This window comes from Panulirus ornatus, chromosome 1, assembly GCF_036320965.1.
Source record: "Panulirus ornatus isolate Po-2019 chromosome 1, ASM3632096v1, whole genome shotgun sequence".
Taxonomy (NCBI): Eukaryota; Metazoa; Arthropoda; class Malacostraca; order Decapoda; family Palinuridae; genus Panulirus; species Panulirus ornatus.
The window spans coordinates 62,917,527-62,931,357 of record NC_092224.1 but is presented as its reverse complement, the minus strand read 5'-3'; positions in this window follow the sequence as shown (position 1 = coordinate 62,931,357).

The following is a 13,831-nucleotide window of genomic DNA, read 5'->3' as shown; positions in this document are numbered from 1 at the left end:
TAGATAGAGATAGATAGATAGATAGATAGAGAGAGAGAGAGAGAGAGAGAGAGAGAGAGAGAGAGAGAGAGAGAGAGAGAGAGAGAGAGAGAATATTTAATGAAGAAAACAGGTGGAGGTAAGGTTATGGTCTGCTTGTGTTGTGAACACAAAATCGAAGGAATGAAAAAGAGCAAAAATAGACAGAATCCATTAGAGGCGAGATAATTATAAGCTAAAAGCATAACATAGTTAACGAGAGCCAACCCAAAACCGATATGTAGTCAAAACTGCAGAAATCGAAAAAAATAAGAGCAAAATCAACGTGAATAAATGAATTCCAAATATGAAAAGAAAATGAAGAATGGCCCAGTAATCATGGTCTGCTTAGTTTTGCCTCATTTTCTGCTTGACTCTGCTGCATTAACTGTGTATCAAGCTTCTATTTGATCTTTCCTAACAGTCTTGCTGTTCACTGTCCCTTGTTCTACGTGTTCTATCGGGCCACCTTCTGTTCTTTTCGCATACAAGACTGCATCCTTCTCTCTCTCTCTCTCTCTCTCTCTCTCTCTCTCTCTCTCTCTCTCTCTCTCTCTCTCTCTCTCTCTCTCTCTACCGAACGAATTTCGTTTCAAATGGCTCGAAACTAACTATATGGCCCACAAAACACGATCACGTGAGAACTTACAAATCTACCCTGATTTTTCCAGGACTTTTATGACCTACCGTGCCCTACAGTCTACTCAAACTGGGGAACAAAATCTCTTCTCTTGGTCATACTGTTCTTGTTTCGAAGAAATCATTATCAGATACCAACGTTCAGTATATTCAAATGAATATGCTGGAAAACCTATTCATCAAACAGCAAGTCAAACATAACAGGAATATGATTTCAACAACGGATATATATATATATATATATATATATATATATATATATATATATATATATATATATATATATATATATATATATATATAAGCATTATGTAAAGATTATACGTAAGCAGCGCCTGGTGTCTGGTCCCAAATCCTTTGAAAACACTAATTTCATTCAGATTGGAATGCAAGACGGGACCAGCCTGAGCCGTGAGCGGCATCTGGGTAAACATTATGACCCTCACCACCGCTCACTGTGTAGCTTTCTGCCTTGTCGTTGCCTCCCTCCCTCACTCACCGTGCAGTCGTGTTGTACCCTGTTGCTAATGACACCATGCAATCGTCTGACTTGCTTTGGGTGCAGTCTTGCAATCACTGTGGAAGTGAATGTGTTTTTGTTGACGAAAGTTTAGTTGTTATTGAGCAGCATCTGCTGATTCCAGCGATACCTTCCACTCCCTCTGCAGCCGTGTGTCTCTCTTAGTGTCCCTTCATTCGCTGTGCAACCGTCTTTTCTTGTCTTCAGTGACGCTCAGTACACACTGCGTAGTCTCCTGCCTCGTGTTCAAAGACAGTCTTTAACCACCGTGCAGCTGCACGTGTTACGGTGCAGTGGTGATCTTCAGTCACTTTGCAGACGCTGGTTTTTGTCGCTGCGAATTTTCAGTTACAGTTCAGCTGAGTCTATCATTCTCATCGTCACTCACCTACTCAAGTGTGCTGCTGTGCGCCTCCGTAAACAACACTTTCTACCTCCTGTGCGGCCGTCCATCGTGTTCCCAGTGGCAATCTTCATTGACTGTGGAGTTGTCTGTCTTGTTAACGATGCTCTTCATTTTCGGTGTGGTAGTTTGTCTTGGAAACGACAGTTTTTCCACTCGATGCAAACCTTCGTCCAATTTCTCTCTATCACCTTCAGCAGCTGCACCGCAGATAAACTTATTACTTCGCTCTTTCTTGTCTTACACAGGAGATCGGTTTAGACCCCGAGAACAATCCGATGATTACCTCTCGTGTCCGCATGTTAGCTCATACCCAGTGAAAAACCGGAATGGTTTTCGAATAGTTGATATGCATTTGAAACCATCCATCTCCAACTTTAAGGTGAACTCAGACCCAAGTTTGAAGCTGTCCTAAGCACAAGCGGAGACTACCAGTCCTGATGGAAGATGTTATCGCTGGCGAGACGACCATTATACACCGCCTGATGTCCCCAACTATGCTCAAGTTTCGAGGGTGAGTTGTGCCACTTCAGGTCGAATAACCATTAGTAGGAGGATTACCAAGCACATAATGCGGTAAAGGATGTATAAGATTTCTTTTTTTTCCCCCCTTTGCTAAATCCATCGTAAACTTTTCTTTCGGAAGCAAAAACTTGAGGGAAAATGAGAGGAACTGTTGGGGTTAATCAGAGGTCCACGAAAAAAAGAAAAAATCCAGCTATACGTCTTTTTCTTTTTTACTGTATTACTTCTACTTTAGTACAGGAATAAACGACAAAACTTTACATCACGTTCCTGAAGTAATTCTTCTCAAAGGATGAGACTGAACATTCTCTCTCTCTCTCTCTCTCTCTCTCTCTCTCTCTCTCTCTCTCTCTCTCTCTCTCTCTCTCTCACTCTCTCTCTCTCTCTCTCTGAGTCAAGTTGCTAATAAATGGCCAGAAAAAAATAGAAAAAGATAAGGAAGGAAAAACTATCACCTGCTAGAATATTTATGATGCTTCTGCTACCCCTTCTCTTCAGGTCTGTCTCTTTGAAGTGAGTTCGGGAAATAAAGATTGAAACCTGAGTGCAGGAAAGAGTAGAATTTTCAGTCGTCCTTGGTCTCTCTCTTAATCTGTGACGTCTGTGTCGCAATGGCAAAGGGAAAGCGAATAACGATTCCATTTAATCATAAGAGGAAGAAGGGCTCACCATTAATTCTGTCTGTAATGGGAAACATAATGTTTCGTATTCATTTATTTTTCTTTCTCCTGAGTTTAAGATGATGTGGAGAGGAAGAGGGTGCCTAACCACTGCATCTCTCTCTCTCTCTCTCTCTCTCTCTCTCTCTCTCTCTCTCTCTCTCTCTCTCTCTCTCTCTCTCTCTAATACTAGACACAATCGCATCATCGCCGCCACAAGACGACCCCAGCAGATGAAGCCTTTACGTAGCGTTAACACAAATCTCACCACCTGCCTTGTGTGTCGAGCCCCCCGAGCCATAACCTAACCTGCATTGTATACTTGCGAAAAGAAAATGGGGAAAGAAAAAGACAAACCGCGGGTTTACGTAGATTTAAGGAACCGTTACAATTGCTTCGTTTTCTGTGTTGTAGTCTTCTTGCGCTTCTGCAAATTATATTGTGTTAAGATTAAATTTCTATATATAAATTCACTGGAAACCAACTCAATGAGAGCTTAACTTCAAAAAACATTTTGCAAATCATTGAAACCTCATTAACAAACTTAATGCCCGAACAAATACAGCTGTTTCAGGATAAACACATTGTTTTGATTCTTTTTTCTTTTAATAATGCATGAGAGGAACAATTGAAATACATATCTGAGTGTGTGAGCAGTAATGTATCTGTATTTCTACAATAATGGGACCCTCATCGCTTGAAATTTCAGCACATGAGTGGCTCTATATGTCTTTCGAAACGACAGCCAATTACCTTTTCCTTGATAAGGTCTGTGCCAACCATCCACGACCCTGACGAAAAGACTAGACTTCTTTGCATCCTTAGTACACGCATCAAGCTCAAGAAGGTACTGTGTGGCCGTTGACAAGTCATGGATGACCAGTTGTGGTATCTGTTTCCTTACCTAAGCCGCGTAGCTTTGGAACTTTTCACACTCATATTTGTACTATGGACGCATGTACTCCATACACTGATGGGCACATGCAACGCCTGTCTTCGCCTCGGAACACAGTGGATACTCGGTCCTTGTCTCTCCTCTCGTCTGATGGATATACATATTCCATCTACACTTGCATACTTGTGGGTCTTATTCCGACCGCCGCTAATCCCTGGACCCAGAGGACAGTCGTTCATGGCTCTGATACCGAACTTGATAGGATGTCCAGCATCACTTCCACAACCACTGAATATTCCGGTGAGGCCAGCGGCTCACACCCGTTGATCTACTAGTAGTTCATCAGCCCAACACTGGCTCACTCTATTAACCCTCTGGCATGCCAGGCACCAGTTTCATGCTGCGTTGCTCAGTCTCCAATAATCGAAGGTGTACCATGACGTCCAGTAATTGGAGTCGGGCCACGACGTCTAATAACAGGAGTTACCCCTTATGCTTCAGTAATAATTTGATGTACACCATACAATTCAACGCTGGACACAAATCGCTTGGGGGGGGGGGGGCGACGTCAAAGACAACAGTAAACATCAGATGAAGTCAAGAAGAACGCGTGAATCTTCAATTTCTAATTACATAACTGGTTATATACTGCGTACTTCCTTAGCATTGTGGGTTGTCGGCAATGCGTATATATCTGCGTAGGAGCCTTGCTGTAATCTTAATTACAGCCAGTCTTACTTCAGAAGTAATTCTAGTAAGTATTTTACGCTAAAGTCCTGGACAATTTGGAAAATCAATTACACAAAATTACTAAAATTACGAGTAGGCCGATGGGTCTACAATCATCCAATGTGGCACACACCAGACCAGCGATTAACGCATGAAGCCAGGAGTCGTCATGCATTATGTGTTTTCTACGAAACAGACATGTGTATATGTGACTATACTCAAAGGGTGAAACTAATGAACTCAACGAAGTTAATGACATTTACTATATAGGTTAAGTCTCTGCAGTCAATGGGTTTTTATGTATGTAGCCAAACGTAGAGCTGTGTGCGAATGTGTTACTTACAGACGAGTTAGGTTATACTTATAGACTTGAGTTATGTTGAAGTGGTTAAATTTTGCCCAAAAGGATCAGAGAGATGTAATAATTGTGTTGAAGTATAACATTTGTTGGCTCAAGTTGCTTTACTCAAAGGCGTTACAACTTATTATCCTTATGAGATTTAGAGAAAATTTTCTTATTCAAGGGATTTATTATCGTAATGGAGGGCTGGCGTTACCTGACTCAAAGGCTTCATAAAGTTAATTCCCTTTGAAAAAAAGCAACGCTAGTTTTATTCCAGTATTGCTTCGCCATCATAGTGAACCTCTTTGGTGTAGCGGTTAGCGTTTCTGATCGTGACGCGTTCACGGGTCATCCAGGGTCGGAAGCATCGGTTCGAATCCTGATTGCGGCAGTAAGTCTACAGTCAACCCAGCTGATCATCAACTCCTAGGATTCGGTCGATAAAATGGGCTATTAGGTTCTGTAGGGCTGAGGAACAAATTATCTGGGAGGTAAGTTTGAATGGAGATAAAATGGAGGAAGTGAAGTGTTTTAGATGTCTAGGAGTGGACTTAGCAGTGGATGGAACAGTGGAAGCGGAAGTGAGTCACAAGGTGGGGGAGGGGGAGAAGGTTCTGGGAGCGTTGAAGAATGTGTGGAGGGCGAAAACGTTATCTCGGAGATCAAAAATGAGTATGTTTGAAGAAATAGTGCTTCCAACAATGTTTTATGGTTGCGATGCATGGGGTATAGATAAGGTTATGCGAAGGAGGGTGGATGTGTTGGAAATGAAATGTTTGAGGACAATATGAGGTGTGAGGTTGTTTGATCGATTAAGTAATGAAAGGGCAAGAGGGATGTGTGGTAATGAAAAGAGTGTGGTGGAGAGAGCAGAAGAGGGTGTGATGAAATGGTCTGTACACATGGAGAGAATGATTGAGGAAAGACTGACAAAGAGGATATATGTGTCAGAGGTGGAGGGAAGAAGGAGAAGCAGGAGACCAAATAGGAGGTGGAAGGATGGAGTGAAAAAGATTTTGAACGTTCGGGGCCTTGAAAGGCGTGCAAGGAACAGGGTGAATTGGAACGATGTGGTATACTGTGGTCGACGTGGTGTCAATGGATTAAACAAGGGCATGTGAAGCGTGAAGGGTAAACCAAGGAAAGCTTTGTGGGGCCCGGATGTGAAAATGGAGTTGTGGTTTCGGTGCATTACACATGACAGCTAGAGACTGAGTGTGAACGAATGTGGCCTTTTTTTTTTGTCTTTCCCTGCCGCACAACCCTATCTATAGTCCATGCATCGCGACCATATAGCATTGTTGGAACCACTATTCCTTCAAACATACCCATTTTTGCACTCCGAGATAACGTTCTCGCCTTCCACACATTCTTCAACGCCCTCAGATCCTTCGCCCCCTCCCCCACCCTGTGACTCACTTCCGCTTCTATGGTTCCATCCGCTGCTAAGTCCACTCCTAAATATCTAAAACACTTCACTTCCAGTTGTTCTCCATTAAAACCTACACCCCAATTAACTTGTTCCTTAATTCTACTGAAACTAATATCTTTAATGAGATGGCCTTGATTGGGGCCTAATTAAGCTGTCGTAATCATAAGTTTCCTACGCATACTATAAGATCTGTCAGAGTCATGGCATTAATATCCTTGCTTAGAGAGTTGAGCTGTCGTAATATGAGATGAATCTACGTCTCCAGCATTAAGCTATCATATCTGAGATTACTGGGAAGTCGTGCGCAAGAAATCTAATTAGTATATCTAAGTTTTGAGCTATAGCTATACAGGGCTGATTTGACTCCCTTGAGTGAAGAAGCTTATATTATCTTCTTAAAATTGATCATTGAAGATTGATCGGTGAAGACTGATCACTGAAGACTGACGAATAATAGTATTATCTTGAGTATTTCTATAAAATATGATTTATGTTAAATGCAGACAAAAGTATCCGCAAGGAAATACTTACTAGTGATGTTTTTAGAATCAGGCGAAGCATTTTATTCACTAGCAATGTTTTACGCCAGCAACCTTGAAAAAAAAAAAAAAACGAAAATAGGCCTCTCACACAGTATGACTCGTAACCTCACGCCCAGATTATGTTTCTTGTAGAAGGGCAGTGCACAACGCTGTCTTAAAGGAGGAGTATATACAATTCTGTCTTAAAGCAGCAATATACGACACTATCATCGTACAGGCAAAATAAATAACATTCTTGATGGGACAACATATGACATTTAACGAAAGGAACAGCACAGGCGTATATGAACAATCCACGACACGACAGGAACAATTCACAAGAGTGAAGGAGCACTACACTCCACCGTTAAGAAACAATGCATAACCGTTTTAAAGGAACACGTTTCAGCAACTCTATAAAGGGGCATTAAATGACTTTGTACTTAAAAAGAGTGATACTGACGCAATCTTAAGGGATTAATTAAGAACATCGAATCAGAGGACCAACACACTGTAGCGTTTTAAAGGAACATTTCATGATACCTTCTAAAGAGAGAAATACATGAGACTTATCTTCATGAATCAATGCACAACAATGTTTACAAAAGTAATAAAGGAAACTGTCTCGAAGGAGTCAACAAACCATTCAGTTTTAAAGGACCCATGAGTGACAATGCCATGGGGATGCATCGCAAACTACTGTCAAAACAAAGCAATACATAGCACTGAGTTAAGAGGACGAGGCACAATGCTGTGTTTGTGGAGAATGCTCACATACGAACAACACATAACACCAGCAATCATATGAGCAGTACATGACACTAGCTAAACGGAACAATAAACGACACGATCCCGCAAGAAAAATACACGGCCATGTTATTTAAAAATAATGCTCAGTCTTAATGCCAGGCAGCTGACACGCTTCTGCTCCTCTCACAGGGGGATCAGCTCTTACACCAGGCAGATGACACGCATCTGCCCCTCTCATAGGGGCATAAGCTCACCTGTTAGGCAGCTGAGTAGCATGTGCTGTTATCATAGGCTCCTATGTCACCCAGAAGAGTTCAACCATAAGGATAGTGACTTTCACCCTTGGTCCCAAGGTATGTTGAGTGTTATATGAAGTAACAATATACTACTGGAATTGAGGGAAATTGAGGAACTACGTTTCTCATCACCTCAAAAGTAGTGTTGTTACTTGTTGATTATTGAAGCACAACATTTATGTATAAGATGATGGAGAACTTATGGACTCCCGTGGTGTAGCGGTTAGCGTTCCTGACTATAACGCATTCACGGGCCGCCCCAGGGTCGAGCGCATAGGGTGAGGCAGTCGGTCCACGGTCAACCCAGCTCTTCATCCACCCCTAGGGGTTGGTCGATAAAAAGGGTACCTAGTTCAGGCTAGGGTGTATACATTTAGCGATAATGGGATGGCCTTGGTTAGGGCCTCAGCTGACCGTGCCGTCTCACTTAACATATAGAAAAATATATCACATGATCAGATCGACGGAGAGAGAGACACCTCACCTCTGGAACTGTAGCTTCTATATCAAGTGGTCATAACCTTGATCCAGGAAGGATCGTCACCGCCCATATAATCAGTTCCCTTCAGCATTTCCGTGAGCTTCTGATTACTCGAAATTTTACTCACAATATCCAATGATCGGCAGAAATGAGAGATCTTGTGTAATGTGATATTGATATCGACAGAGAATCAATATATTTGATGAAATTAACTATTTTCTTGAGATGAACCTGAACGTGAATATTATCTTAAGATAATGAGGCTGCTAATTATGAACGTGTCATCGATCTGGAAACTTACAAGAGGATCAAGAAGAAGAAAACGAACATGAGGATTTCTGGAAAGTAATAGCATGAGGGGACTATAGTGGATGAAATAAGGTATTCGTTAACGCTGAAATAAGTATAAGAAGCTAGAAGGGGACGATGCTCTCGCTGAACGAGGCGTGTGAATCACTTGTTGTCAAGTGTCACGTGCGGGATGGAGACACACGTGTCTGTTTGCGAAATGAAAGCCACCAGCCCACCACTCAGGCAGGAAGAAGACACAGCTACCCCACGTCAGACAAGTGAAACTCAACAGCCACTGAAGTACTGGCTCAAAGCACAGGCGGGTTGACTCTCTATATTACCCAGGCAGTTAGCATCTGTAATACATCACTCTAGCTGGTGGCTGCCTAACACCTACTACCCATCAGAGAAAGAGAGAGAGAGAGAGAGAGAGAGAGAGAGAGAGAGAGAGAGAGAGAGAGAGAGAGAGAGAGAGAGAGAGAGAGAGGATTATCTGATTTGATAACGGCATCAATTGGATGATCAATATAACCCAAACAGACAGACACACAAGTGGCACCATCGCTCCATCTCCCTCATTTGATCACGTAAGTTTTCCATTAGGATTAATGAGCAGCGCGTGCTGCGCTACTTCAAATTGTTCTGTGAAATGTAAGCAAGAGGATGAGCTCCATAAGTCTCCATCTATGGTAACTCATATTTCTGTTTACGTTTTCCACACAAAACAGCTGTACCCCACCACACGTACTCATTAAACCTAATGAAAACTTTTTTTCCCCCTGTTCCTGGATCACAGTCTGATATGGGATCTAAAAAAAAAACCAAAAAACAAAAAAATAACAGCAGTTGATTGTCGGAATAAATTCATTTTGTAAAACATGGTGTCCAGACTTCCTGCTGTCATTACTATGATTATAATCATTTAAACAACAGCACGCAATCAGTCTGCGTTTTCCAGGGCTGACTAAGTGGAGGGAAGTGAGGGGGTTGGGGAGTCATTACACTGTGGCTGGCAAACTCTGCAGTTCGGGAAATGTCGTCGACCATGATATTGGTTAGCGTTCCTGACTGAGATGTATTCACGGGCCGTCCCGGGTCGAGCGTATAAGTTCGAATCCTGGTTGTGACAGTCGGTCCACTGTCAACCCAGCTGTTCAGCCACTCCTCGGCTTTGGCCGATAAAATGGGTACCTAGCTGAGGATAGGGTATATATATATATATATATATATATATATATATATATATATATATATATATATATATATATATATATATACATACACTATTCGCCATTTCCCGCGTTAGCGTTAAGAACAGAGGACTGAGCCTTTGAGGGAAATCCTCACTTGGCCCCCTTCTCTGTTCCTTCTTTTGTTAAATAAAAAATGAGAGGGGAGGATTTTCAGCCCCCCCGCTCCCTCCCCTTTAGTCGCCTTCTACGACACGCGGGGAATACGTGGGAAGTATTCTTTCTTCCCTATCCCAAGAGATAAAATATATATATATATATATATATATATATATATATATATATATATATATATATATATATATATATATATATATTGTTAATGGGATGGCCAGCCTTGATTAGGGCCTTAGCTGCTCGTTACGTCTCAGATAACATAAAAAAGATAGATTTTGAATAAAAAGGATAGAAATAAGGCTCACGCTGGCAGCAACATGTAGGTGAGAAAACCTCAGTACAGCGGCCAGCTCCATCTAGGTCGCTTAAGAGATTCACGTGGCTTTCTTAAAGTATTGTGTCTTTCAGTATTTGGTGTCCATCAAAAAACAAACGTTTCCACTTGTGTTATTCCCCTGATCTTGCTCACTGACTGGAAGACTTTTTTTGTGGAACGTTCGGATTCTGTTTTGGGCGAGACTTTTTCTTCACCAATCCCGACAGAAGGAAGAAACGAGGATCTTGAAAATCTAATGGAAAGCTTTGAGCAACACTGGAAAGAGGTAATCAGTTCCTGAAGATAAGTATAAAAAAACCGGAGATTTTCTGAGGAAGTCAAGGAGATAGAGAGAGTCCAATAAACAAATGACTGTGGATAATAGTATGATAAATGAGGGTATTGGTAAAATAGGATCCGAGGCCAGGAAAGTATGGAACAGGTATATGTGAGAGGAAGACGTTGCAAAGGTGAAGAAGAACACTAATGGATGCCTGAAATGGAGAAGCTGGGACTTCTCGGTTTGGATGTCTCCAGTACAAATAAGTAAGCAGATGGTGAGATGCATCAAGTAGCCACCTGGAGAAGTGGCCCACTGATGTGCTGCTTTGTTGATGAGTGAGTGTTGCAGCAGCGCCCGGAACGGTCTTACAATATATTTAACAGGTGTGGGTAAACTGAACAAGTTGCCACGAAGTAGCATTGCGGTGGTGTAGGAGTTTCCTCCTCCCTCTTTGGTAATTGTGTTCGTGGCCGTCCGTACTCTGGTGTGGCTAAAAGCACAGGGAGGGTTTGACCTACGAGCTCTGCGTATAAATCCCACCAACAACACCACACCACGACTCACTCAGCCCCAAAGCCACACAGTCTAACCTTCATCATGCCACAAGACTTGTCGAGGAACCATCCAGACTTCGGTAGTCTTTCGCGCCCTTGTGTTCACCCAGTCTGCCTCAGCTCAACACCACCCTTACCCCTCACAGAAGCGTGACGTGTTGTCGGGAGCCGTAACGTTAAACTTTCTACGCCCTGGTTCTGACCACTGGAACGTGACAAACGCTTGCGTCACGTTTGCTAGTAGTTGAAGTGATGTTTACTCTGTTACATCACGTGATCAACTCCAGCTCACTCACGTCTGAGATGGATCACTCTCACAAATGATAAGAGAATATATCAGGATGTGTTGCTGTTGCTACTTGATCACACTAAGGATCAGAACCATTTTTCTCTTGTTAATCTTGTGAATATATGCAATATTCCAGTTCATTGCTACAGTCCAATTTACTGCTTCAGTCCAGTTCATTGCTATAATCCAGTTTATTTCTATAATCCACTTCACTAGTATACTCCATTTTACTGCTAAAGTCCAGTTCACTGCTATAGTTCAATTCATTGCTATAGTTCAGTTCACTGTTGTAGTTCAATTCATTGCTGCAGTCCAGTTCAGTGCTACAATCCACTTCATTACCATAGTCCAGTTCACTGCTAATACATGTGAAAGGTATTTGTTAAAGTAAGGATTTTCGATCACTTTTTACATGATAAACAAGGATCCATTCCATGTGTATCATTATCAACTTGCCTGCGTGTTTTATTAACTGTACTTTTCCAAGCTCTCGTGCTCGTGCATGTGGCATTCCTTGGACAAGACATAAGACACTGTGACTTGGTCATTGTCGAGAAGTCATTACTTGATTCGATCCTTTCACAGAGAAATTAGCGAGTCTTTACTCTGAGGATATAGCATCAAACAGCCCTGGGGACCACAAACAAACACTTGGTCTTATCGATACTATGGCATCTTGATCACAGAAACCTGACCATAACCTTTCCATTACTACGAGAACCGTGTGCAGAGCGTTAACAATATTCAAACTTACGTGGATGCAGGAGATGTTCATTGGCTACTACTATGGTTCACAAAGGTACAGCCAGTGATGAACTCAAAAACCTCACCTTACTGAGCAGCAGAGGTGAGGAACAACACTGCTATTCAAGACGCAGAAAATCTAGTCAATTTCAACGAACAATGGAAAAATGGCAAAGCAGACGGCATTCAGATGGTACACCATTACGACTCATCGAAATGTTAAAGGAAACAGTTCGTTTATTTCAGTGACTACAGGAGAGTAATAACCATCATTCAGTTTGTTTCAAGCATGGATGACCATAGAGATGCAAAGGAAATACATGAAACATATAGGGCTGTAGCCATGACAATCGCCCTAGACAATTATTTTCTTTGAATGGTTGAGGGCGTATAAAGTAGTAAATGGAGCTAAGAAGGCCTCTCTACCTACGCATCAGGTTGAGCCTCGCGATACAGCGACGCACTTACAGGAAATGCGTAACCGAGAAACCATCAACAGTGAAGCCAGGACAGTCTGATGGTTTCGTTGTCTCCTGCAGTAGTCTTCCCGCTGCTAGTGCAGCTGCCTCAACAAATTAAGACACAGCGGTATGACTGGGAGAGGACACCTGGGAAGGATTTGAGTCCACACAGACTTAGAAAGCCATGGCAGAAGGTATTTGTCAGCTCCAAAAAACTTTTTATTTCAAAACTGAAACTTAGCATACTAAAGCACTTCTATACGTGAAACAATCATGAAAAATATATCATAATGCTCACAGTTACCGATAGATACCCAGTAAATACAAGGCAAACGACCAGATAATACTTTAAGAATATCTTCATTAAACAGTTTCATTAAAGGTCATAAAGACGACCAAGCGGTATGTTAACCGCAGATTTGTAATCAGCAGGGAAAATACTCCATACAGACGAGGCTTTAAAGGAAATGTATTTTTCTGAGAAAAATACGAAAGATTGTAGGTATCTTACATATGTGAACTAGAGGCACTGATGAGTACAGGAACCCCCTCTACATCAGACAGTAAACATCTGTAGAGCATTGTCTACGAGCAATACATCAGGGGCTTAAAACCAAGGGTTCCCAACGCAGGATGTGGCCCAGATTAAAAGAGGATCTACATTCTACAACTTAAGAACACGTTCGTCCTCTCTTGGTGCACGGCTCACAACAGATCATTGATCAGAGAAAATCTTTTGCTGGTTCCATCACCTGAGAAGTGGATAATTGGTTCTACTTACGGCTTACCCCTGACAAAACCCAACTGTATCACCAGTGGTACGTGTGCTACCAGTGGTACGTGTACTACCAGTGGTACGTGTGCTACCAGTGGTATGTGTACTACCAGTGGTACGTGTGCTACCAGTGGTACGTGTACTACCAGTAGTACGTGTGCTACCAGTAGTACGTGTACTACCAGTGGTACGTGTGCTACCAGTGGTACGTGTACTACCAGTGGTACGTATGCTACCAGTGGTACGTGTACTACCAGTGGTACGTGTGCTACAAGTGGTACGTGTGCTACTAGTGGTACGTGTACTACCAGTGGTACGTGTGCTACCAGTGGTACGTGTGCTACCAGTGGTATGTGTACTACCAGTGGTACGTGTACTACCAAAGGTACGTGTGCTACCAGTGGTACGTGTACCACAGGTACCCCTATCCTAAACCTTTGGGGAAGTCTAAGGCCGAGTCCCAATATTCAAGAACATTACCAGTGATGCAGAGTAATATCCTTCTCATGTTTGCTGATGATGCATAAGCTGTTCTAGCAC